The following is a 22,863-nucleotide window of genomic DNA, read 5'->3' on the forward strand; positions in this document are numbered from 1 at the left end:
CTGTGCATCTTCTGTTTATGTTGGGGAGAGGGAGATAAAGAGACAGGAAAGGGGAAAGAGGAGGGGGGGCTGCTGATCTGTGTTTCATGATCCTCTTGTTCTCGCCATCCAGAAGCACTTACCCCTGACTTTATTCATGTTTCTCTAGCTTAAACCCACCAAAGTTCCCACCAGAGAAACTGACCCAGCAGTAGTGACCATGTAGACCCTGGAGCTAAAAGGTGAGACAGACACATACCATCTCTTCCTTCTATGGGCTTCAGAGCTTGTCTGTAAGTCTCATGTCTTTACCGGGAAGAGCCTCCACTTTCCACGTACCAAAACCACACTTCTCTAGAAAAATACTAGATATGGTGTAACCCCACTTAGCCTAAACAAACTAAAAACAGGATAGATGTCCTTACTATGATTTTTTTTTCATTTTTATTTTGTTCCAAGAGGGAAAAGGAGGGATCAAAATGAAAAGAACAAAACATGCCACATCACATGTGTGGAGGTCAGAGAACAACTTTCTGGAGTGTGTTCTTTCTCTCCTCCATGGGATCAGTATGAAACTCAGGCTGATACAGCTAGCGCTTTTACCCACCGACCCATCTTGCCAGCCCTCGCCATGATATATGATACTCATTTGGAAGCACTTACCTCCACATTATCTAATAACATTATCAAATTCCGAAGAATCCTAACCTGAACTGCTGAGTCCTACTTAAGAATTGCCTTTTCAATCTCCAGCAGAGGCATTGCAGATGTGGCTGCTGTATCACATATGGGTCAGTAGGTGGCAGAGCGGAGAGAGGCCATGTCTACACTCAGTATTCTGTCCTGGGACCGTCTATCTGAATGATTAGTAGCCTAACATTCCCTGAAAAGAGAGAGCCTGAGACCACCACCAATCAGGCACCAAGCAAGCCCAGACAGGCTCCCAGGGCAGGGAACGATCCAGAAGACACTAAAAGAACTCCTCTTGGGACCTTGACCTAGGCAGTAGAGAGCCCAATACAACCACCCTGGCACGGGGTTACTCATGCAGGCTTGAATGGAGCTAGCCTGAGATGACCACCAGACCAGCACCACGGAGCCTGGACAGTAAGCTAGCCTGAGATGACTACCATTTGGGTGCAGGGTAGGCCTAGTGGGGCAAACCATGCCTGAGATGACCCCTGCATGGTGTCAGCATGTATGAGTGGGACATAGCACTCCTGAGACCACTCCTGAGATGACGCCAGACACTCAGAGACCCTGGGTGCCACTCAGACGCAAATGCAAGTTAGTGGTGGAGAAGTGGAAGAGAAAGAAGCAGAGGGATATGAGTACAATGAAGAGAGCCAGAACTGAAGACTTGAGAGCAACGAGGGACAGCAAGATGTGAGTACCCAGTGATGCCACCAAGGACCATGGTAGGATCTTGGCCTCTGCTGCCCCTGGGGGCCATGTCTGCACCCATGGCCTTGTAGCAACAAGAGTTTGTTCCCACCGAAAGCCAGGCAGAAGTCCTTGGTCTGGGCTAATGCTGCCGTCTGAGGGTTGTACAGAACCGGCCCCACCCCCTCACCTGGACTTCTTGAGAAGGCTGGCCCTGGGGGCGTGACAACAGAAAAGCTGGCCCCACTCCTAGCCGGCTGCAGTACTCAGGAGAGCAGGCTGCACATCACAGGAGTTGTGTACATCGCAGAAGTTGTGAGTGAGCCGGCTTCCAAGGATACGAGCATGGAAGACCTAGCCCTACCTGGCTGGACCACTTGTATCCTATGTGGTGGCCTGGAGAAGGGAGCGATACCCTCCTCCCCATCTGCTCCCACCACCTGTAGAGTGGGGAGACCTGGCCCTGAGGCCATAAGAGCAGGAGTACTTTCCTTGCCCTCATGTAGGCAGCACAGTAGCATTGACCCTGATGAAGGCGCGGGGAAGGTGGGGAAGGAGAGAGGCAGGTGAGCCAACCCCAAGAGTGCGAGTGTGGGAGAGCTGGCCCTGCAACTTGTCTGCCAGGCGTCAGCATGGGCAAGGGAGAGATGCCCTGCCCACCCTCATCCCCTATGTCTGGCTGGAGAGCTGGCCCTGCCCCTCACCTCCTGCAGCATTCAAGAAAGTGGGCTCTGCACCTCACCTGGGCTGCTCAGTAGAGCTGGCTCTGGAGGTGGGGATTGTGGGTTAGCCAACCCTGTTTGCTGTGTGGTGGCACAGACAAGGGAGAGACGCTCTCCTTCCCTCCCTCATCGCTTGCCACCTATGACAGATGGGAGAGCTGGAGAACTGGCCACGTCCCTCAGCTGCTGCAACACTTGCCTGGGCTGCAGGGTAGGGCTGGCCCTGGCTGGTTGGGGGAGGGGGGAAGGGGTTGAGGATGGCCAGCAAACAGACCAACTCATATCTCTCAGGCCCAGATGCAGGGCTTTGAATTGACCCACTCCAGCATCTACCCCTCAGATGAACTGCTGGAGTGCATGAAGGGGCCAATCCTGTGGATTCTGAACTACAGGATCTCCATGACACAGGGTAACAACAGGATATCTGAGAGGAGTCCCCGTGAGGATCCAGTATTGACAGAGTAGCAGAAGCCAGAGGCCTCAGACCAGACCAGTAAGTCATTACAATGAACATTTGCAAGCAGAGAAGTGTGGGCAAAAGGGTGTACTGTAAGGCACACTATAGCTTCCTTAATGAAATTTGTTTTCTCTGTTGGGTGGGAAGTTCTAAGGGTGTAGAGTGGGTAGGAGGGGAAGTGGGAGATGAATGGGTTTGGGGTGCATAATGTAAAATCACAGAGAACCAATAAAGAGGTTGGTTTTTTTTTAACTTTTAAAAAGTATCCTGAGACAGCCCCAACCTTTCAGGCTTGCCAGGGGATTCTGCTTGCTTCATCTACTGTATTGGGGGAGCAATCTCATAAGTGCCTTGTATTCATGTTAGGTCCTTGGTCAGTATGGTGGTTTGCTATGACTACTAACTTCACTGGGTTGATAAAAGTCTGGGGAAATGGTGAGGCACACCTTTAGACGTGTGCATGAAGATGGACTGAGAGGATTGGCTGAGATGGGAGGATCTGATGGACACCAGTGGCCCCACTTCATAGGCTCGCTTCTCAGAAAGGATAAAGGGGCTGAGGGAGGGGCCTCTGAGCACGAGCGCTCTCCTTTCTCTGCTTTCTGGGCAGCAACAGGGACCATACCCTCCTCACCATGATGGGCTGTATGCCTCTGAACTGTGAGCCAGAATAAAACCTTAAATTGTCTATTGTAAGGGATTTGGTTAGGACAATTAGAAAAGAAATGAATTCAGAGAAAATTCTCAGGCATGACCTATGCTGAGTTTTCAAGGGATCTCACCAAGACAAAACTTGGCCTCCCCCAGAAGAAACCATCAATGTAGACTGGACATGGCCCCTTCCCTGTCTCCCATCTCTACTCTCTCCCATCACTTTCCAGAATCACCTTCCATATCAATTTCTATCAAAACCTTGATTAAAGTCTCTGATAGAAGGAACCTGAGCTAAGATTAAAAAAAAAAGATTCTGTAAGCCAGGCACTGGTGGTGCCTGCCTTTAATCCCAGCACTTGGGAGGCTAAGGCAGGCAGATTTCTGAGTTTGAGGCCAGCCTGGTCTACAGAGTGAGTTCCAGGACAGCCACAGCTATGCAGAGAACCCCTGTCTCAAAAAATAAAAAATGAAACAGATTGTATTAGGCCTGACGCCAAGGATTCAGCTAAGGTGAGTACATTTATATACTTTGGGTTATCACTTTTATATACAGCATGGCTCCATTCTCAGCAGCCACAATCTCTTCTAGTGCCACGATAACAGTCCTCGGTACTGCCAGGCTCCCAGAGAGAAAGCTGGGACAACCCAGATGATTCCACAGAGCTTCTAGGCTGGAGAAGCCAGACCTGTGTGTGCAGACCTCACAAAGCTGAAGGCAAGACTTGACTTATATATGTCAGGATGCTCGACATCAAAAGTCACTCCGCTGGGATCCACATGGCATCCATCACAGAAAGTGCTCCTTTTCAGTTGGGGAAAACAACTTAGCATGTGTCAGAGGCAAAATCATAAGTGAAAAAAACATTGAATTCACCACATAGAAACTTAGCACACTTGAGGTGTAAAGTATACCCTAAACAGAAAAATCAAAAGCTAAGCAATAAGCTGGAAAAAAATAGCAATATATGTGGCAAGGGTTAAAGAACTTAGTGAACCAGGGCAGGACGCAGATGCCGAATAATCTTTATTCATAACTTCCATCAGCATAGCTGCAGTGAAAGGGGATGTCAGCTCTCGGCAGATATTTGAAACTGTGCTGACTGAAGAGGAAAATCTAAATGCTCTACTTGTAACAAGAAGTCAGCATTTATCAATGGCTGGGAGATTGTAGAGAAATCTAGGAAGACCTGCCCCCACACACACACTCCACGCTCTTCACCTCCCTCATCAGCCCCGGTAGGCATGCTTTCTCACTGAATGAGAAGAGGGGAGGGAAATGTCAGTGAGGCTGAGCTGGCATGTATAAGGTATAGAACAACTTTCAGCCAGTCGCCTGGGCCATCCTAAAAGTTAACAAAGACCCAGCAAGCTACAGAGAAAACAGAGGACTCGTTCAATAGTAATCCTATTTCAATAAGAATAATTTTTACAATTCCAGGCAGCAGTGGGCTTCAGTTCTGTAGTTGGTGTTACACACACACACACACACGCACACACACACATACACACACCTCTGGTTTTCTTTTGGGTGGGTTGCTTAGAAATAATAACAAAATGAAATCTGAAATAACTTTTGATAAATTAAAAACCACAAAATTATGTACATTTCCCCAAGAACAAAGGAAGCCTTGTACAGACAGGCCTCCACTGAAACTAGGCCTTTAGCTTGCTCAGAACTCAAAGGCCTTTGGTTTCTTCTTTTTTTTTTTTTCCTACCTCTAGACCTCTTTTTAATATCATTACATTTATTTATTTATTCGCTTTACACCCCAGTATCAGCCCTCACTCCTACCAGTAACCTGTCATGCAGCTTTTCCTCTCATTCTTCCATCTCCTTCTCCTTTGCAAAGGAGGATCCCCCCATTATCACCTCACACACTATCCCCCCACTCTCCCCACCTCACCCAGGCACATCACATCACTGAGGAACTCTGAACATCCTCTCCCACTGAGGCTACACAAGGCAGTCCAGTTAGGGGAATGGAATCCACAGGCAAGCAGGCAACAAATTCAGGGAGAGTCCCTGCTTCTGTTGTTAGGACTCAAATGAAGACGAGGCTGCACATCTTCTATACATGTGCAGCAGACATAGGTCCAGCCTGTGCTCACTCCTTAGTTGGTGGTTCAGTCTCTGGGAGCCCCTAAGTGTTCAGGTTAGTTGACTCTGTTGGAGTCAACTGTCCTCTTTGGGTCCCTCAATCCTTCCCTCAACTCTTCCATAAGACTCTGCAAGCTCCATCTAATGTCTGGCTGTGGGTTGATGCATCTCTTTCCATTGGCTGCTGGGTGGAGCCTCTCAGGGGACAGTTATGCTAGGCCCCTGTGTGCAAGCATAACAGTATCATTAATAGTGTCAGGGATTGGTTCTTGCCCATGGGATAGGTCTTAATTTCTGGTGGTCATTGGTTGGCCATTCCCTCCATCTCTGTCTGTTCTCTTTGTCCCTGCCCATCTTGTACGCAGGACACATTTTGAGTTGAAGGTTTGTGGGTGGGTTGCTGTCTTTATCTCTCCACTGGGAGTCCTGCTTGGCTATAGGAAGTGCCACTTCAGTATCCATCTCCTACTGTTAGGAGTCTCAGCTAGAGTTACCCCCATAGATACCCTGGGGCTTTCCCCATCTTAGGTCACTGGAACATCCTAGAGATTGGCCCTTAAACGTATGGGACACTATGAAAGCAGTGCTTAGGCCTTAGGTTTCTAAAACAAATAGAGGCAAGAGTTTCTTTCCAAGTCATTTAGAGCTATTCCCTCCAGGAAAGATGTATTTTGGAGCCCCAAGAAGACAAATTGAGACTAACATGGGAACCCTAAAAGAAGCCAAGAGCTGGAGAGGCCACAAAGCATTCCTATCCTTTCCAGTGGCATCAAATCAGTGGCCCCTCTGCTCCCACCCCACCCACCCCCCATGAATGTGTGAACAGCTGAGAAGAACTCAGCCTGCCTTCTAGAGTAGGTGGTGTTGCTCCTGGCCTGGCAGAAAGGCGCTGAAGGAAGCTGGCTGAGAACGGACAGTCACAGACAAACTGGGATTTCCTTCCACTCACTACCCCAGCCTTCAGACCTTCTGCAGAATTTTACAAATCCACATCAAAGAAGCTTCCCACAAAGTTGTTCCACTACTTTTGAAGAGGAGGAGGAGGAGAAGGATGTGGAAGAAGAGAAGGAGAAAGAAGAGGAGGAGGAGGGAGAGGAGAAACAGAGGCATGTCAGCCCCACCATACTTCCCACCCACTGGCCTTCTAGAGTCACCACAAGTAGCATGTACCCCTTTCTATATTCCACCTCAGCAATAGACGTGCACATTTTTCTGAGAAAAATAATTTAAATAATAATTAATAATCATAATAACACTTGCAAAACCCTAAGTGTTTAGTACCTTAGGAAGGAAAGAGCTTTGAACAGAGCTCTGAGCACAGCCTAGATGTACATCAATACAATAATGAACGAGGAAAATGTGGAGCATAAATGCAATGGAAATGTATTCAGACATAAGGAATAGAGAAACCATGGCATTTGTAGGTTCCAGTGACCCAGACTCAGAAAAACAAATACCACGTGTTTCTCATAGGAACCTCTACTGCATTCTCCTTTTATGTACGTGGGTGTTGGAATGGGTCATGGAGTGAGAAAGGGGAAGTGCTGAAGAAGTAGTGGGTGGAACACACGTGACATGAAAACAGAAGGGGATTCCTGGGGGAAAAGGAAGACAAGATTGGGGGAGGGGGTGGAGATTGCATGAGGAAGGAGGGGAGTTGTTTGGAGAATTTTCACCCTGGTGGTGGCACTACACAGCTTTTGCCCCACTCCTCATGGGGGTCACAATGACAAGCCAAGCTTCATTCTGAAGACCCAGTGAATGTATTAGGATCACTGACCAAGCATAGATCTGGCAGGAACATAGATGATCCCCAAATTGCCCCACGGACAGTCTGTGCCCAGCCTGTAGACTCCCCTATGTTTTCAAAACTAGTTGCAAACAGGACAAAATGGTATACATATTGACTGACTGGAGTGGCTGGACACTCACTCAGGGCTCAGTGACCCTCCACCTCCCCTTCCTCTGTAGAATTTTTATTGTACAAAGAGAAAAAGGTCATGCAGTCCAAAAGTTGGAGGGAAATGCTGTATGTCAGATACTTGATTTAAAAAAAAAAAAACTTTTCTAATTTTATAGTATAATAACTTGTTCTTGACATATATATGAAAACTAAAACTGTAATTTAAACAGCCTCCCTACTTCAATATGATTGTACTGTAACACATAGAGGCCTAAAAGCAAGTGTCTATCTCTGAGTGAAGAAAATAGTCAGAATTGAGTATGTTTAAGAAATGGTAGAAGCTGAGCAGTGGTGGTGCAGACCTTTAATCCCAGCACTTGGGAGGCAGAGACAGGCAGATTTCTGAGTTCGAGGCCAGCCTGGTCTACAAAGTGAGTTCCAGGACAGCCAGGGCTACACAGAGAAACCCTGTCTCAAAAAAAAAAAAAAAAAAAAAAAAAAAAAAAAAAAAAGAAAAAGAAAGAAAGAAAGAAAAGAAAAGAAATGGTAGGAGAAAGGGAAATAGAAACAAGTAGAGAAAACTCTAATCCAGGAGTGAGAAGTAGAAGGGGATTAAAGAAGAAAATATGGGCTGGAGAGATGGCTCCGTGGTTAAGAGCACTGACTTCTCTTCCAAAGGTCCTGAGTTCAATGCCCAGCCACCACATGGTGGCTCACAACCATCTGTAATGGGACCTGCTGCCCTCTTGTGGTGTGTTTGAAGACAGTGACAGTGTACACATATACATACAATAAATAAATCTTCAGAAGTAAAAATAAGAAGAAAATATAAGACAAAAGAGTGGATGGGGCAAGGTTTTAAGAGTGATCCAGGGAAACTAGCAGGGTCTTGGCAATCATGGCTTCCAGAGATTTCTACGACGCGCGCATATGAGTTGGAACTTAGGAAAAGGGAGTGAAGCCGTCAGATAGACCTTTAGCCAGACTCCTTCAGAATCAGCTTCCCTTACACGTGATTGTGTAAGTGAGAGAGAGAGAGAGAGGTTGACCATGCTTTAATCAACTGCAACACACACAGGCTTTCACACTTGTTACCACTGCCTTTGCAACCGGTATCTAGTATGTTTGCTTGCTTGTTTGTTTGTTTGTTTGTTTGTTTGTTTAATAAAAATCTTTCAGAACTGCCCAGTGACATCAGACATTAAATCCAAGAACGTTCGACTCATGTTGCAGCCTCAGCATCAGGTACCTATGGGTGTGCCTGTGCCTCAGCTGGTAACAGAGCAGAGGTGAGGGGGGGATCCATTACCAGAAGACCCAAGATAGAGTCCTCAAAATGGGCAAGTTTCTGATATTTAACAATTAGAGTTGGTAGAAAATATATGATATCTGCTATTTATTGACGCTCAAGCCCAAATCACAGGCAACTTCTGTTTTTCTTTCAATAACTGAAACAGTGACACACTCAGTCATTAGGGTGCATAGAATAGACTCAAGAAGAGATGGAAGAGGTGGGGGATATGTCTTCTGGTGTTCACCTCTCCCAAGCCTCCAGACTATTCAGTTCCCACAGCTCTTGGCTTACACCAGAAGTGGACAAGAGTGGGCAGCCTGCTGTCTCAAGGGGCTCCCTGTGGGTGGTGTTCTGCCCCGAAGGCAGAACAATTCACTCTGTAGTTTCCTCCTCATGGACTCTGCACATTCTCCATCTCTGAGTAGGCTGGGCTGGACACTTTCCAGGAGGTCTGAATCCCAGGGAAGAGACCTGCCTGGTTGGGATGGGGGGTTAGTAGGCATTTCTTTGAAAGTTGTTCCTTCCTTGCTTGCTCTTCCTCTTTCTCAGCCCCTCAGGGCGGTGGTGGTTCTCAAATGCTGTTCCTTAAAGTTGTCTTTACCTCCTGGTAACAAGGCCTCTGCTACTTCCTGGTAATAGTTAACACTTTAACTTTTCCTTTCCGGCTGACTGCTCTTTACTTCCTGGTGGACCAATGAATGCTTCAGAGAAACAATTTGAACACACTTTCTCTCCCTCCCTGATAACAAAACCTCAAAAACCCTTTGACCTGGCATTAAGGAGAGATACGTGAATTTGCTAAATTTAAAAGCCAAGATTTCGAGCCACAAAAGACAATAGGCTTTACCTCCCAGTAGCAAAACCCACACAAGAAAAGCAACAGTCATTTACTCCATGAAAGAAACCTCTGTGAGCTTCTCTGAAAGACCTGCTAATCAGAAGTTACCGCTCCTCCACCTCATAGGTAAAGTCACAGTCCCGCTCTGTAATCAAAGAGGGGACTGGTCATTTGTAGCAATGATATTATATAACATGAAAGTAATATCACCGGCTCTTTTTAGAACCCACAAGTCAGTCAGGGCAAAAAAAAAAAAAAAACGGAGTCTTCGGTACCGATGTGAAAAACTCAATCTTATTCAGTTTTGATTTTGGGGTGCTACCAGCTAGGCCACTTTTCAGCACTAGGGGGCGATATCCTCATTCAGAACGTACTCTCCACTGACGGACACAAAGAATTCTTTTTCTTATATTCTTGCGGAATGTGAAGATGAACCCAAGTAAAAGGAAGAAAATATATATCATCCAGGATTCACTTAGGAGCGGAAGAGGAATACTGTCCACTGGTTCTCATTCTTAGTTTTGAAGTTCCAATGTGAACGATTCCTTAAAGAAGCCCCAAACCTCCCCGCCAATCTCTCTTGTCTTTCACCTGTCATCAGAAAACTCTCCACTTTTTTGTTCAAGAGCGGGTTTCAGGTTTTGGATGTAACTTATGGATACAGTGCAGCGTGCTTTCCATTCCCAGCACAGAAAGGGAAGAACGGAAAGAAGAAAAGCAAAATGAATTTCATCCCCGCATTGTAAATTTCCAAGTGAGGAGCCCCATCCCTGGTACTTTTGAACCTGGCGGATCACAGGCTGGTTCTGTAGTATGGAAGGAAAAATGTCCTTGCTGTGATAGAATCCTTGGAAGGAGAACAGTTTAAGAGAGGAAACGGTTTACTCGGCTTTCAGATTACAGTCAGTCATAAAGGGGAAGGTGAGAAGAGGAACTAACGGCAGAACAGAAACCAAGACCATGGAGGAGAGATTCCTACTGTTCTGCTCGGTGACTGATGCTGGGCTACCTTTCAAATTATAGGCCAGGCCCAGCAGTCCAGGGATGTTATCACCCACAGTGGCTTGGGCACTCCCATATCAATTAGCAATAAACTGCTCCACAGACATGCCAATCTGATGCAGGCAATTCTTCAGTTGAGACTTCCTCAAGTTAATAACCAAGATTCGTCACTGCAAAGAAAGAGAGGGCTTGGCTAATTCAGCTTCAGTGGAGAACACAGTCCAGGTTTGCCAGCGTTAGGTGACACATGATCTCGTTTTATCAGAGTAGTCTGGTGGCTCCAGGTCAGAGCATGCTGTGCTCTGAGTTGGGAAAATCAAAGGAGTCCTCAGTTGACCCATTGGAATTCTCTACCCCACTACACCTGCTCTGCTAACCCTACAACACACATGCTTCACCAAGCAATGTACGTAAACCAAGGATGCCGTTTTGAAGATGGGGAAACAGTCCTTAGAAAAGTAATGCTTACATCCAGCAGTAATTACATCCAGAGATGAAGATTTCCCAACACATTGTTTTATGCAATGAATTTGTCATAAAAGCAGCATAATAATAGGAAAGGCTAGACTCCTCCCGCACAATGAATTGAGGCTCTATTTGTACCTAAGGCCCTTAGCTGATTGCCAGCAGACAACCTGTCTTCTGAGTGTTGGGTTCTCTATCACAGCAGTAACATTTGTCACTTGCCAACACCAAGGTTCTGCACTGTATTTACCACAGAGCAGCAGCAGCTCTGAACGGTGATGTGAGTCAGTCTCTCTCTCTCTCTCTCTCTCTCTCTCTCTCTCTCTCTCTCTCTCTGTGCTGTCTATTTGTCCACCCAGTCTCTGTGCCTTCTACAGTTCACACAAAGGCCCCCAAGGTGAGCTCTGGCAGGAAAAACATCCATGACGGTATATCTTATTTAGTCACTGCATCTGTCTGAGGTGACTCCGATGGGTGTCATTCCACAGTTCTGTTCCCTGTGTAAGTGGGAAAGGAGTAAGCTGTACCCACAGCTCTGTTCACAGCCAAGACCAAGAGATCCTGATACAGACCTGCGAAAAGCGCTGAGGTCAGTGCTTCAGCTTCCTTTCCTGTTGCTGTGGCAAAATACTCCAATGGGTTCACAATTACTGGTCATAGCCCATCATAGCTAGGAAGTCCTGATGACAGAGGATCAAGAGAAACAGGCACATCGCACCCACAGTCCAAAGCAGAGGGCAATGGATTGGTGCATTACTGTTCAGCTTACCCTTCATTTTATACAGCTCAGAAGCTCCACCCAGGGAATGGTCCCACCCACAATGAAGGCTGCTCTTCACACATCAGTAATAAAATCAAGATGATCCCTCCCAGACACTCTCAGAGGCTAAACTCAATCTAGGTGATCGCACACAGGTGGGCCCAGAGGCTAGCCTCCTGGGTGTTAACAATCAACTCCCACCACTCAGAGAGCCTACCACTCAGAGGGCAATACCACAGAGAGTTGCCACGTGACTTTTCCAAAGTCCCCACATGTGCCTTCCTCTCCAAAGCCAGTGTATAAAAGGAGACAACAGTATGAAATCTACTACATCAGCTACTGTATTGTGTGAAATAACAGGCACAGAAAAGCACATAAATATATACTGTAAAGGATAAAGTGAACACTCTTTTGTTGTTGTTGTTTTGTTTTGTTTTGTTTTTTCGAGACAGGGTTTCTCTGTAGCCCTGGCTGTCCTGGAACTCACTCTGTAGACCAGGCTGGCCTCAAACTCATAAATCCACCTGCCTCTGCCTCCCGAGTGCTGGGATTAAAGGCGTGCGCCACCACGCCCGGCCAAAGTGAAGACTCTTACAGCCCCCACACAGATTGATTGCCCTTACTGCAGAAGTCAGGATACCTCACCCATAGGCCTGTGCAGCTACATCCTCCCCACTCTTCCTAGAGGCCTCCCCGGCCTGAATCTTATGCTAATGCTGTTGAAAAATATGTGCATTCCCACATCTAGTTGGGGATCACTGCTCTCTATACGTAAGTACTTCTTGGCCTCCTTCTTTATTCTGTGCCTGATGGACTCTATGTTAGTTCTCAGTTGGGACCATGAACTTTCTCATACAAGGATTCAGAGGTATGAGAGCATGGAATTTTCTGGAATAGACACCTATGAGGAGAAATCCTGGGTCATGAGGTATGCTAATTTTCAAATCACTAAATTACAGACTATTTTCCCAAAGTGGTTGTAGTAATCCACACTGCTGGGATGGAGTTGCTTCTTCTGACTGGTACAGACGTTTGTTTAGCTTGTATAAAAGTTGTAAACATAAGATGCCCTGTGAAGTAAAGAATAGCTAACACACCGTTCCATTAGCAAATAAGAGTTCCCATTTATCTGTGTCCTTGCAAATTCTTAGTAATGTCAGACCTCCTTGTTATGTTATATCCTCTCTCTCTCTCTCTCTCTCTCTCTCTCTCTCTCTCTCTCTCTCTCTCTCAACTTGTGTTGGTGTGATGGTTTGAATATGCTCAGCCCAGGGAGTGGCACTATTATCAAGTGTGGCCCTGTTGAAGTAGGTGTTGTCTTGTTGGAGTAGGTGTGTCACTGTGAGTGTAGGCTTTAAGACCCTTGTGCTAGCTAGCTGCCTGGGAGCCAGTGTTCTGCTAGCAGTCTTCAGATGAAGATGTAGAACTCTCAGCTCCTCCTGTACCATGCTTGCCTGGATGCTGCCATGTTCCTGCCTTGATGATACTGGAATGAACCTCTGAACCTGTAAACCAGCCCCAAATAAATATTGTCCTTTATAAGACTTGCCTTGGTCATGGTGTCTGTTAACCTTAACTAAGACAGTTGGTCTTTGAGATTATCTTCTGTGATGTAATGTGCCTTTCCATGTATAAGATGTGCGTGATGTATTTCATGATGTTCCTATTCCTTATACCTCAGCAGTGATACAGTTCTTGACCGATGTGTTTGATATATAATTCTGTGGCATAATTATCACTTAGATCTCTTCACTGAGTTGGATGGTATGAGGTGAAGTCTTCCAAGCTTGATGATACCCTGTTGAGAGACTATTCAACAAAATGTATTTAGAAACAAAATGGTCCCAAATATTTCCAAACAATAAATGCTTGTGTTTTCATACACCTACTTAGTAACTGAGTAATCCGTAGATCCTGGCCACTCTTGCTTGTAGCCATCTACCCCGAAGGAGTAAAAGATTTCCAGAGACTTTCTACCATTCTACCCACAACAAAGATATAGTTCTGAGGCAGCTTGTCCTTGTCTTTATGGTTTTAGAGATGTTTGAAACTTCCCAGATAATATGACCTGCTATCAGAAAACTGAAGGCATTCCAAGGAGTTTGGCGCATGTGAAATCTAGGTATTCTTTAACTCTAGTTTACTTACTGCAACTACATTCACACAGTTTAAAAAAAAAAACTCATTTTAAATCTCTTAAAACCTTTTAAGAAGGCAGATTGCTAGACATTTTAATGAGAGACGCCATTTTTAAAACCTGTGATTGACACTGCTAACTGTTGGTTTAGTCTTGTACTCATCCACTTAAATGTGCTAGCAGGGCTCAAAAGACTCTGAGTACCGCTGTGAGAAGTGGTCCTTTGGAGCTCTTCCAAGAATGTGCTGAAATGTATAGGACTTCATGTGTTAACTTGTCTTCCCCAAAAACATGTCATCCTAACCTCCAAAGAAGGTGACGTATTTAAGAATCCAAGGGAAAAAAAAAAAAAAGGAGCTCTCTGGGGTAGGCTCTAATCCCTGACAGCTGTCCATACAGAAGGGGGCACTTTGAACACATACAATACAGACACATGAAGAAAATGGCCAGGCCGCCACAACTACGGGATACCTGGGGCTGCCAGAGGGTAGAGGGTGCAAGGAATGGTCTTTCCCTACAGATTTCAGAGCGTGGCGATCTGATGTTGCTCTGAGGTCAAGGGATTTCTGTTGTTCTAAGTCATCTAGTTTGTTACTTTAGCACAACAACCCTGGGAAGGTCAGATGGGGACCTGAAACTTTGAGAAGGATGAGAAAAGTAGCCAATTGCTGGCAGAGTTGGGAGGAGGTGGGTATGAATGTGTCTCCAAAGTCCCCCTCCCTAGACACAGTGATGACAATTCTGGAGCCAAGCAGCAAAACAAGGCAAGAGTTGGAGAGAGGGCCACTCTAGCTGCACGAGCCGTATGCACCACTGCATTGGTGCAATCTAGAAGGATTTTACCAGGAACCACTGAAACAGAAGGAGTTGAGAAAGGTAGAGGAAACTGACGAGCAAACCCGACCTTAAGGAGAGATCAGACATTTCTGTGATCAGTTTAAGACACAGAGTTACTATAATTTGCTTGCAAATGTTGTGTCACAAGCTGATCTGGCCTGGTGTTTGCTAAGCATCTATATTTGTTAGCTATAATGGTAGGCAAGCTACCAAGAAAATACACCTTCAAAGACAGCTCTGGGGTCATTGTTACTAAAAGCAAGACAATAATCGAGGAGTGGTGTTTTCTCATCCAATCTAAGAAAATGGCATAGCTTTAAAATAAAACTGTTAAGAGTCAAAGGATATAGTTCCACATGCACAAGGTGAGTTCGGTCTCCTATACCAAAGCAAACAAACTAAAATAAACAACCTGCTCAATTACCAGGAAAAACTACTTTTTTTTTAACCTCTAGCATATTTTGCATTAATAGGACTCTTAACCACCAGAAAACAAGAGGAAAAACAAGTACCCCCTCAGTCTAGTAAGATCAGAGGAGATGCTCAGGTTACAGGGGGCCAGGGATAAATCCCATCTGATGAGAGAAATACAAACTCCAGGGTTTCTAAAGAAACTTCTAGGCTGAGGGCATAACTCAGTTAGCAGAGTGCCTTTTGAGAAGCCCTGGCTTCATGCCCAGCACTGCAGAGACCATGTGCGACAACCCATACCATTTGGGAGCTGGAGGCAGGAGGATCAGGAGCAAAAAGTCTTCCTTGACTACACATCAAGACTGAGATCAGACTGGAATACTGGAGAGTTTGTCCCAAGCTGGGGCATGAAGCACTGGAAACTTTGTGAAATGTATTTCCAGCTTTTGAAGGTGGGAAGAGTCAAGATTTGTTATAAACTCATATGCCTCTCAGCTATTTCTTTATATAATCCACAAGAATATTTGTGATAGTTTGTTTATGCTTGGCCCAAGGAGTGGCACTATTAGAAGGTGTGGCCCTGTTGGAATAAGTATGGCCTTGTTGGGATGGGTGTGTCATTGTGAGTGTGAGCTTTAAGACCCTCATCCTAGCTGCCTGGAAGCCAGTATTCTGCTAGCAGCCTTCAGATGAAGATGTAGAATTCTCAGCTCCTCCAGCACCACACCTGCCTGGATCCTGCCATGCTCTTGCCTTGATGATAATAAACTGAACCTCTGAACCTGTAAGCCAGCCCCAGTTAAATGTTGTCCTTATAAGAGCTGCCTTGGTCATGGTGTCTGTTCACAGCAGTAAAACCCTCACCATGACAAGGTTAATGGGTATTTCTTTCCCTCCATTTTACAGATTAAAAAAGGGGAGGTGTCTTGAAAGGATTCAGTTTTTAGGTTACTCCTTAGTGAAAAGAAAAGCTATAGTTTGAGCACAAATGTATCCACACAGTTCTTTCCACGTACAGGGATCTGTAGGCAGTGGATCTCAAAGCATGCCAAGTGAGAACCCAACTGGCACTGAGCCATTAATGCAAATGACATTGACGTGAGAACTCGCCATAAAAGCCATGACTCTTCATGTCTTATCCCACTTTCAGAAGGGAGATCGCAGACTGTTGACAGATTGCTGGTACAATCTGATGAACTGTTGAGGATACAGAAAGGACCCTCTATCAAAATTATCTCTTCAACCATTAGTCCTATTTTTTAAAAATTTTAATAGCTCTTCTTTCTAAATGAATTGCCTGGTTGAGAAGAACAAAAATAGAGTCTGGGACCCAGATGGCTCATTTTAAGTTGCTCTTAAGACATCCAAAAGCAGGTGGCTTTGTGAGTAGGTGTGGGGTTCAGAAAAGTCAGTGCGGCAGACAGTAAACTGTAGACTTGCTGGCATGTAAGTGCTTACTTGAAGTCATGGGCAAAGAGTGCTGGCAAGGTTAGGGTGATATGAGAGGTAGGGCTGCACAATGTTGACAGTGTTAGTCAGTTAATATTCAGAATCATCAATAAACTCCCAAAGCAAACCCAGATGGTCTAAGATGACTCAGACATCTTTCCTACAAGGTCATCTGAGAAAAAAATATAATAATCTGCACTCTCTAGTCTTTCTCATCTGTTTAAAAGAGACTTGATCATTAAATAAAGTTTCTGGTAAAGGACTGGTAGGCCAGCTTCACTTCAGGGTATGTGAGAATATTCACCGTGCTCTGTTGCAATGTTCCCATCTCTTCTGCTTATGCTAATTAGATCCCTCAAATGTCTAACCTGAGTCAACAATCAACCAAATGCCAAAGTTTGCCTCATGTCTTTATTTACGGGGAATCCAGATAGGAAACACATAGAAATGTCATGGCAAAAACACAGAAAACATGAGAAAAAAATGAGAGAATACGGTTACAAAAGTGGCCCAAAGAGTAACTCATGAGTTTTCATAATCTCACAATAACAAAAATCATTAGCTAGATCTAGATAAGTGTATTTTATTCCTAATGTAGAATATGAAATAAGTAATTGAATTGAACCTTACCATTTATCTCTATTAGCCAAACTCTTTGGACTCTCCTCAAGGTAACACTTTTCGTTTTGTTTTGTTTTGTTTTGTCTTGGAGATAGGGTTTCTCTGTATAGCCCTGGCTGTCCTGGATCTCCCTCTGCAGACCAGGCTGGCCTCAAACTCAGAGATTCCAGATCCCTGCTTCTGCCTCCTGAGTGCTGGGCTTAATGGCCACCTGCTTCTGCTCAAGGTAAATCTTAAGATCAGGCTACACCACCCTAAAGACTATGTAGAGGGGAGATGGAGACGTGAAAGAAAAGAAAGTTTGGGAAGGGGGAGGAAGAAGAGACATGTGCAGGAATGGGAGCTAGCAAAGCAGCCCTCCCCTGTAGGTGTTGATGCTGCTGCTGCTGCTGCTGCTGCTGTTGTTGCTGTTGTTGCTGCTGCTGCTGTATAGTCAAATGCTCTATGCTGGCCCCCAAGATCTGGCCGCCCCCAGTGAGGAGCTCCTCTTCCCTGAGGTCATTCAAGAAAAAAAGATCTACAGCTCTAGTCTTTCTCATCTGTTTAAAAAAGACTTGTTGTTGAATAAAGCATCCCTGAGGAGTTCCTCACATATACCAGCTTCTGCCATTTAAACCTTGCTTCCCAAGTTACCCGATTGGTTAATAGGGTACAGCCTGGGCTGGGCAGAAGAGAGGAGTGCAGGGAAGTTTCTGGGCTTGGGGTCTGAGGCAGGAACATAGAGAGTGGAGGAAGAGAAAGAAGTCACTATGGGTTAGGTGAATCATGAGTGCTGGTGTAGGAGTGTCCCAAGTGGAACTTGACAAGTGACATCTCAGGATAGTAGACAAAATAGCACAGAGGGTTGATATCTGCCCAGCTGTAATGCTTTAAATCTTAAGGGTTTTGTGTCTTTTATTTGGGAATTAAATGATCTAATGACATTTACCACCACACTCCCCAGCCCCCACTCAACCTCCTTACCAGGCCAATGAGAAGGTTGGAGTCACTACCAAATCCTGCAGCCTGTGACTTTGACTGAACGCGTACTTCGGCAGCTTATAATTTCAGCCAGGTGACCTGGCCAGATGGGCACTTGTCCTGATCTAATTCATGCCTGGGTGTATCAGTAATGAGCCTGGTGAGAATTTCTGCATCTTGTGAAAGGTAGAAACTCAACCAAGGTAGCATTCCCTGCCTTGAAGTCTCCATTTTTACTGTTGTCAGGGGCCGGGAGAGAAAGTTAGAATATCCTATCCTGAGACCTCTCCAGTTCCATAAAGGGCCTTTGAAAGCATAAAATAACTTCAGCTCTCAAGCTGCAATATCAACCAACTGTGCACGGGTTAAACAAGCTTTGATGGATGTGTCTATGGATTCTGGTTATTGTGGTCTTGGTTGAATTAAAAACTAGTGACATAAAAAAAATCATTGGGGGAATTACAGAAATGAAAGACAACACATGTGAAAACTCTGAGCTGGAGATGTCACTCAGTGTTAGTATGCTTGTCTAGCTTGTGTAAGCTCATGACTTCAACGCCCAGCACCATGGTGCTCAGGAGGGGTGGGGGGATGCTTTAAGTCGTTTATAATTTAGGGTAAAGGAAGAGTATAATTGAATAAGCCAACAATAAAGTCAGATCTAGGGACACTGCCACAAATGTATATGCCAATAATGACAGAGCGCTACTGGGATTAATTCTGCCTATTGAAGACAATGGAATTCCTTGCTGGAATCTAACAATTCCATCCACTTGAGAACTGCTCACCGAGATGGAATACACTGAGCAGCTGTGTTCTGGGGAAGAGAATGACTCCTCTGTGGAGGTACAGAGGGGAGGCTGACAGCATGTATTAGGCTTCAGTGAAAAGGTTTTAGGCTTCCGTGAAAAGTTAGGAAATGCAATTGAAAGGAGGGCTTCCTTGAAGCTGACCTCACAGTATTTACAAGGAGGGCCCAAATTAGCTCTCCAAGTAGTTCTGAGTTGCCTTGGGCTTTGAGCAAAGATTTGATTCCGCCATTATATCTAATACAGGGGCCAGTTGGGACTTTGCAAGTATAGTGGCGGGATTACAAGGATTGCTATTTAAAACAAGGGCTCAGCTCGGATCTTCCACTACAGGTGTTTGCTTGCCTTTGCCTCTTCTCCATGAACTAGATGTGCTGGCTGGTTTTGTGTGTCAACTTGACACAGACTGGAGTTATCACAGAGAAAGGAGCTTCAGTTGGGGAAATGCCTCCATGAGATCCAGCTGTGGGGCATTTTCTCAATTAGTGATCAAGTGGGGAGACCCCTTGTGGGTGGTGCCATCCCTGGGCTGGTAGTCTTGGGTTCTATAAGAAAGCAGGCTGAGCAAACCAGGGGAAGCAAGCCGGTAAGGAACATCCCTCCATGGCCTCTGCATCAGTCCTGCTTCCTGACCTGCTTGAGTTCCAGTCCTGACTTCCTTTGGCGATGAACAGCAATGTGGAAGAGTAAGCCGAATAAACCCTTTCCTCCCCATCTTGTTTCTTGGTCATGATGTTTTATGCAGGAATAGAAACCCTAACTAAGACACTAGAGTTGGTTATTTGCAAAATATATCGACAATTGACTAAAAGATTTATTTGCTGGGTGGGATTAATCACTTCAAACGCTTATCTGCTGAGTACCCATTCCAGGCTTTATGCTAACAGCTTCTGTGCGCCCTATTTTAACTCTGGTAGCAATTTAAGAGAAGTGTATCAGTTGCCCATTTCAAAGGACAGGAGATTGAGAGATCAAAATCAGCTTTCAACAAGCTCTTCAGGTTGTCTGTGTTCACTGGGAAGCAGGCATCATGAGCTATCAGCCAATCTGGTCATGGTCAGGTTTACTACCTAAGTTCTTACATTTACTCCACGGGAGCTGCTTTTCAGTGTTATGTAATAACAAAGAAATCGACCAGAACCCTACTATCCGCTTTCCCAGAAAACAGGTCAGGCTTTTTAATGAACAAACTGAAGTAACCTCAGATTATTAATACTACCCTCCAATGGGGAGTGGATGAGCAAGTCATTATGAAAAAAAACCCCTCAGTCCTGTTGTCTGAAAACCAGCTAAAGATTGAGTCAAAAGACAGAGACAGGCAGATCCAGGGTTGTACAAGGTGTGGTTTATTAAAATCGTATGGAGACTTTAGTATGTCTTAAGTGGTAGCAAGTGCATCTCTACACTCCAAGGTAGGAGGAAGGAATTTATGGAAAATAAGACAAAGATGAATGGAATTCAGCCTTAATGTACTTGGCCTTTAAAAATAAAAAAAGTTAACAACAGTTAAGAAACCATCTAGAGTCAGCTAAGAGCTAAGGTGCTTGCTGCCAGTCTGGAGATCTGAGTTTAAAAATCCAGATTCTATACTGTGAAAGAAAAGAACTGACTCTCCATAGCTTGTTCTCTGACACACACACACACACACGTCTGCATGTAAGTACACAGGCAAACCTGGTAAAATGTCATCAACTGTGGACCAGAAATGACAATATAAGCAGACAATTGAAATAAATCAGCTTCATCATACTAGAATTAAATAAATGTTCAAAATAATAAACTAACATATGAGGTTAAGAGTGAGTCCTGTGGGCTAGAGAGATGGCTCAGCGTTTAAGAGCATTGACTGCCCTTCTGAAGGTCCTGAGTTCAAATCCCAGCAACCACATGGTGGCTCACAACCATCTGTAACAAGATCTGACTCCCTCTTCTGGAGTGTCTGAAGACAGCGACAGTGTACTGATATATAATAAATCAATAAATCTTTTAAAAAATAAATAAAAATAAATAAATAAAAATAAGAGTGAGTACTGCTCGTCCAGGAGTCTCCACATCCTTCCCACGAGTGCTGGGTAGCTCACAACCACCTCTAACTCTGGCGCCAGGGCATCCGCTACTTCTGGCCTTCATGGGCGCTCACATTCATGTGTACATGCACATTCACATACATGTAATTAAGAATAAATCTTTTTTAATTAAAAAAAATTAACATGTGCCACAAAGCATCTTATAGTAAGTGTTCTGTTTCGGTTTACCACAAAGCAGAGTAAAAAATCCCTGCAGTGCAGACTTGAATAACTACACTTGGCTTCCCTTTGTTTATTTATTTTTTTATTAAAAAGTGAAATTCCACTAAGCAATTTCTATAGAGTGATACAGTGTTTGAACAGCTTCCTTCTCTGACTCCTGTTAAAGCTTTATTTATATTTTAAAATGTCTACAGGACATGTGCTCACATGAGTATTGAGTATCACACTAACCCACACACTGGTGACACTAGCAGCTTTATTGCACAATGACCCAGGTAACACTGCACATTCTCTCTGTTTCCTATGTCATAAAGTGCTACATATAAATGGGAGAGGAAGGACAACCACTAAACACAAATCCTCCACACCTTTCTACACAAACTTAGGGGTGTGTGTCCGTCAGTGCTGCGTCAGACGCAGTGTGATTGGCCTAACAGGCTTCCATTAAAAATAATCAAATAGAGCCGGGCAGTGGTGGCGCACGCCTTTAATCCCAGCACTTGGGAGGCAGAGGCAGGCAGATTTCTGAGTTCAAGGCCAGCCTGGTCTACAGAGTGAGTTCCAGGACAGCCAGGACTACACAGAGAAACCCTGCCTCGAAAAAATAAATAAAATAAACAGCTTTGGTTATTCTACTAAAATGTTAACATTCCATACATGATCAGTGCTGGAAACATGTCTTAGTGTCTGGACATTTTAACTTTTAAAAAGGCAATTCAAATAATCAGAAGGTAATTTTGCAGAAATTAACATTCAATGTAGAAAAGACATAAAAACTGACTAGACACATCCTTGTGATTTTTCATATTATTTCTAAGGAATTTTGTACTTTACTGATTCACACTACAAGTGCCTATGACCACACAATGAGCCCACAAATAATGCCATCCAACTGGACAGTAGTAACATGTAACATGTCTGGTATTTCAATGCTGAAAATGGACAGTGAACTTCTCAGATTTGTAAACAAAAACCAGAAAACCCTGACATACAACATATGTACCAAACCCATAAAATTCACAAGACAAAAAGACATGTGTTCACTATCAGTCCATCTTCCCTAGTATTTCTGAAAAATAATTCTTTGCTATAAATATGAATATTTTCTAAAGTAAGAAAATTTGAAGATAACATTTCCTGGAAATAATTATATTGTAGTGAAAAGTTGCACGGGTTCAAGAACCCTGTGTTTTTATATGAAACGATGCTTGTTACATGTGCCAGACAATGGGCATTACAACAAGGACACTGTTAGAGATGTCCTTACTAATACAGTCTGTGGTCTACAGGGGAAAAAAAAGCAGTATTCATTTGCCAGGCGATGAATATTCTCAGTAGTTACACACTTTAAAATACATAACTTTCTACTTAAATATACTACCATTTTATGGCCTTTGTCATTTTACCTATCTATAAATTTATTTTCCTATTAACATCAAATGCAAGACACATGGCTTAGTACTAATTTCAATCAGTAAGCATTTAAAAATATCTTCTCTTTGGACATGAACATGATACAAAATGAAAAGAAGAAAAAAAAAAAAAAACAAGCTCAAAGAACCACAATAAATACTTTGTATCCCACCCCAGCCCCCAAACAAAGGGACATGAATAACCAATTAGACTTACATCAATTAGAGTCCCTGTGCCCAAAGAGAAGGACTTCCATTGTAAAATTATCTATCCCAGACCAGTTAAGACAGAAAGTCTCTACTCCCACCATTTGTAATAGGTAGGACAATGACGTGGAAGAGACAAGGTTGTGAAGTCCTTCTGAGTTTTAAGAATCATACACTAGCTGGGTATGGTGGTGCCCACCTATAATCCTAGCCCTC

The 22,863-nt window shown here is 44.3% G+C and overlaps 1 non-coding gene across 1 annotated transcript; it reads left to right on the forward strand.

The window, feature by feature from the left end:
* Positions 1–725: 725 nt before the first annotated feature.
* Positions 726–860, forward strand: LOC115029912 (small nucleolar RNA SNORA17). Its single transcript, XR_003835487.1, has one exon. It is a non-coding gene; the product is annotated as a small nucleolar RNA SNORA17 (small nucleolar RNA).
* Positions 861–22,863: the final 22,003 nt, after the last annotated feature.

The sequence above is a fragment of the Mus caroli genome, unplaced genomic scaffold, assembly GCF_978045245.1.
Source record: "Mus caroli unplaced genomic scaffold, Mus_caroli_1 scaffold_19, whole genome shotgun sequence".
NCBI classification, from domain to species: Eukaryota; Metazoa; Chordata; class Mammalia; order Rodentia; family Muridae; genus Mus; species Mus caroli.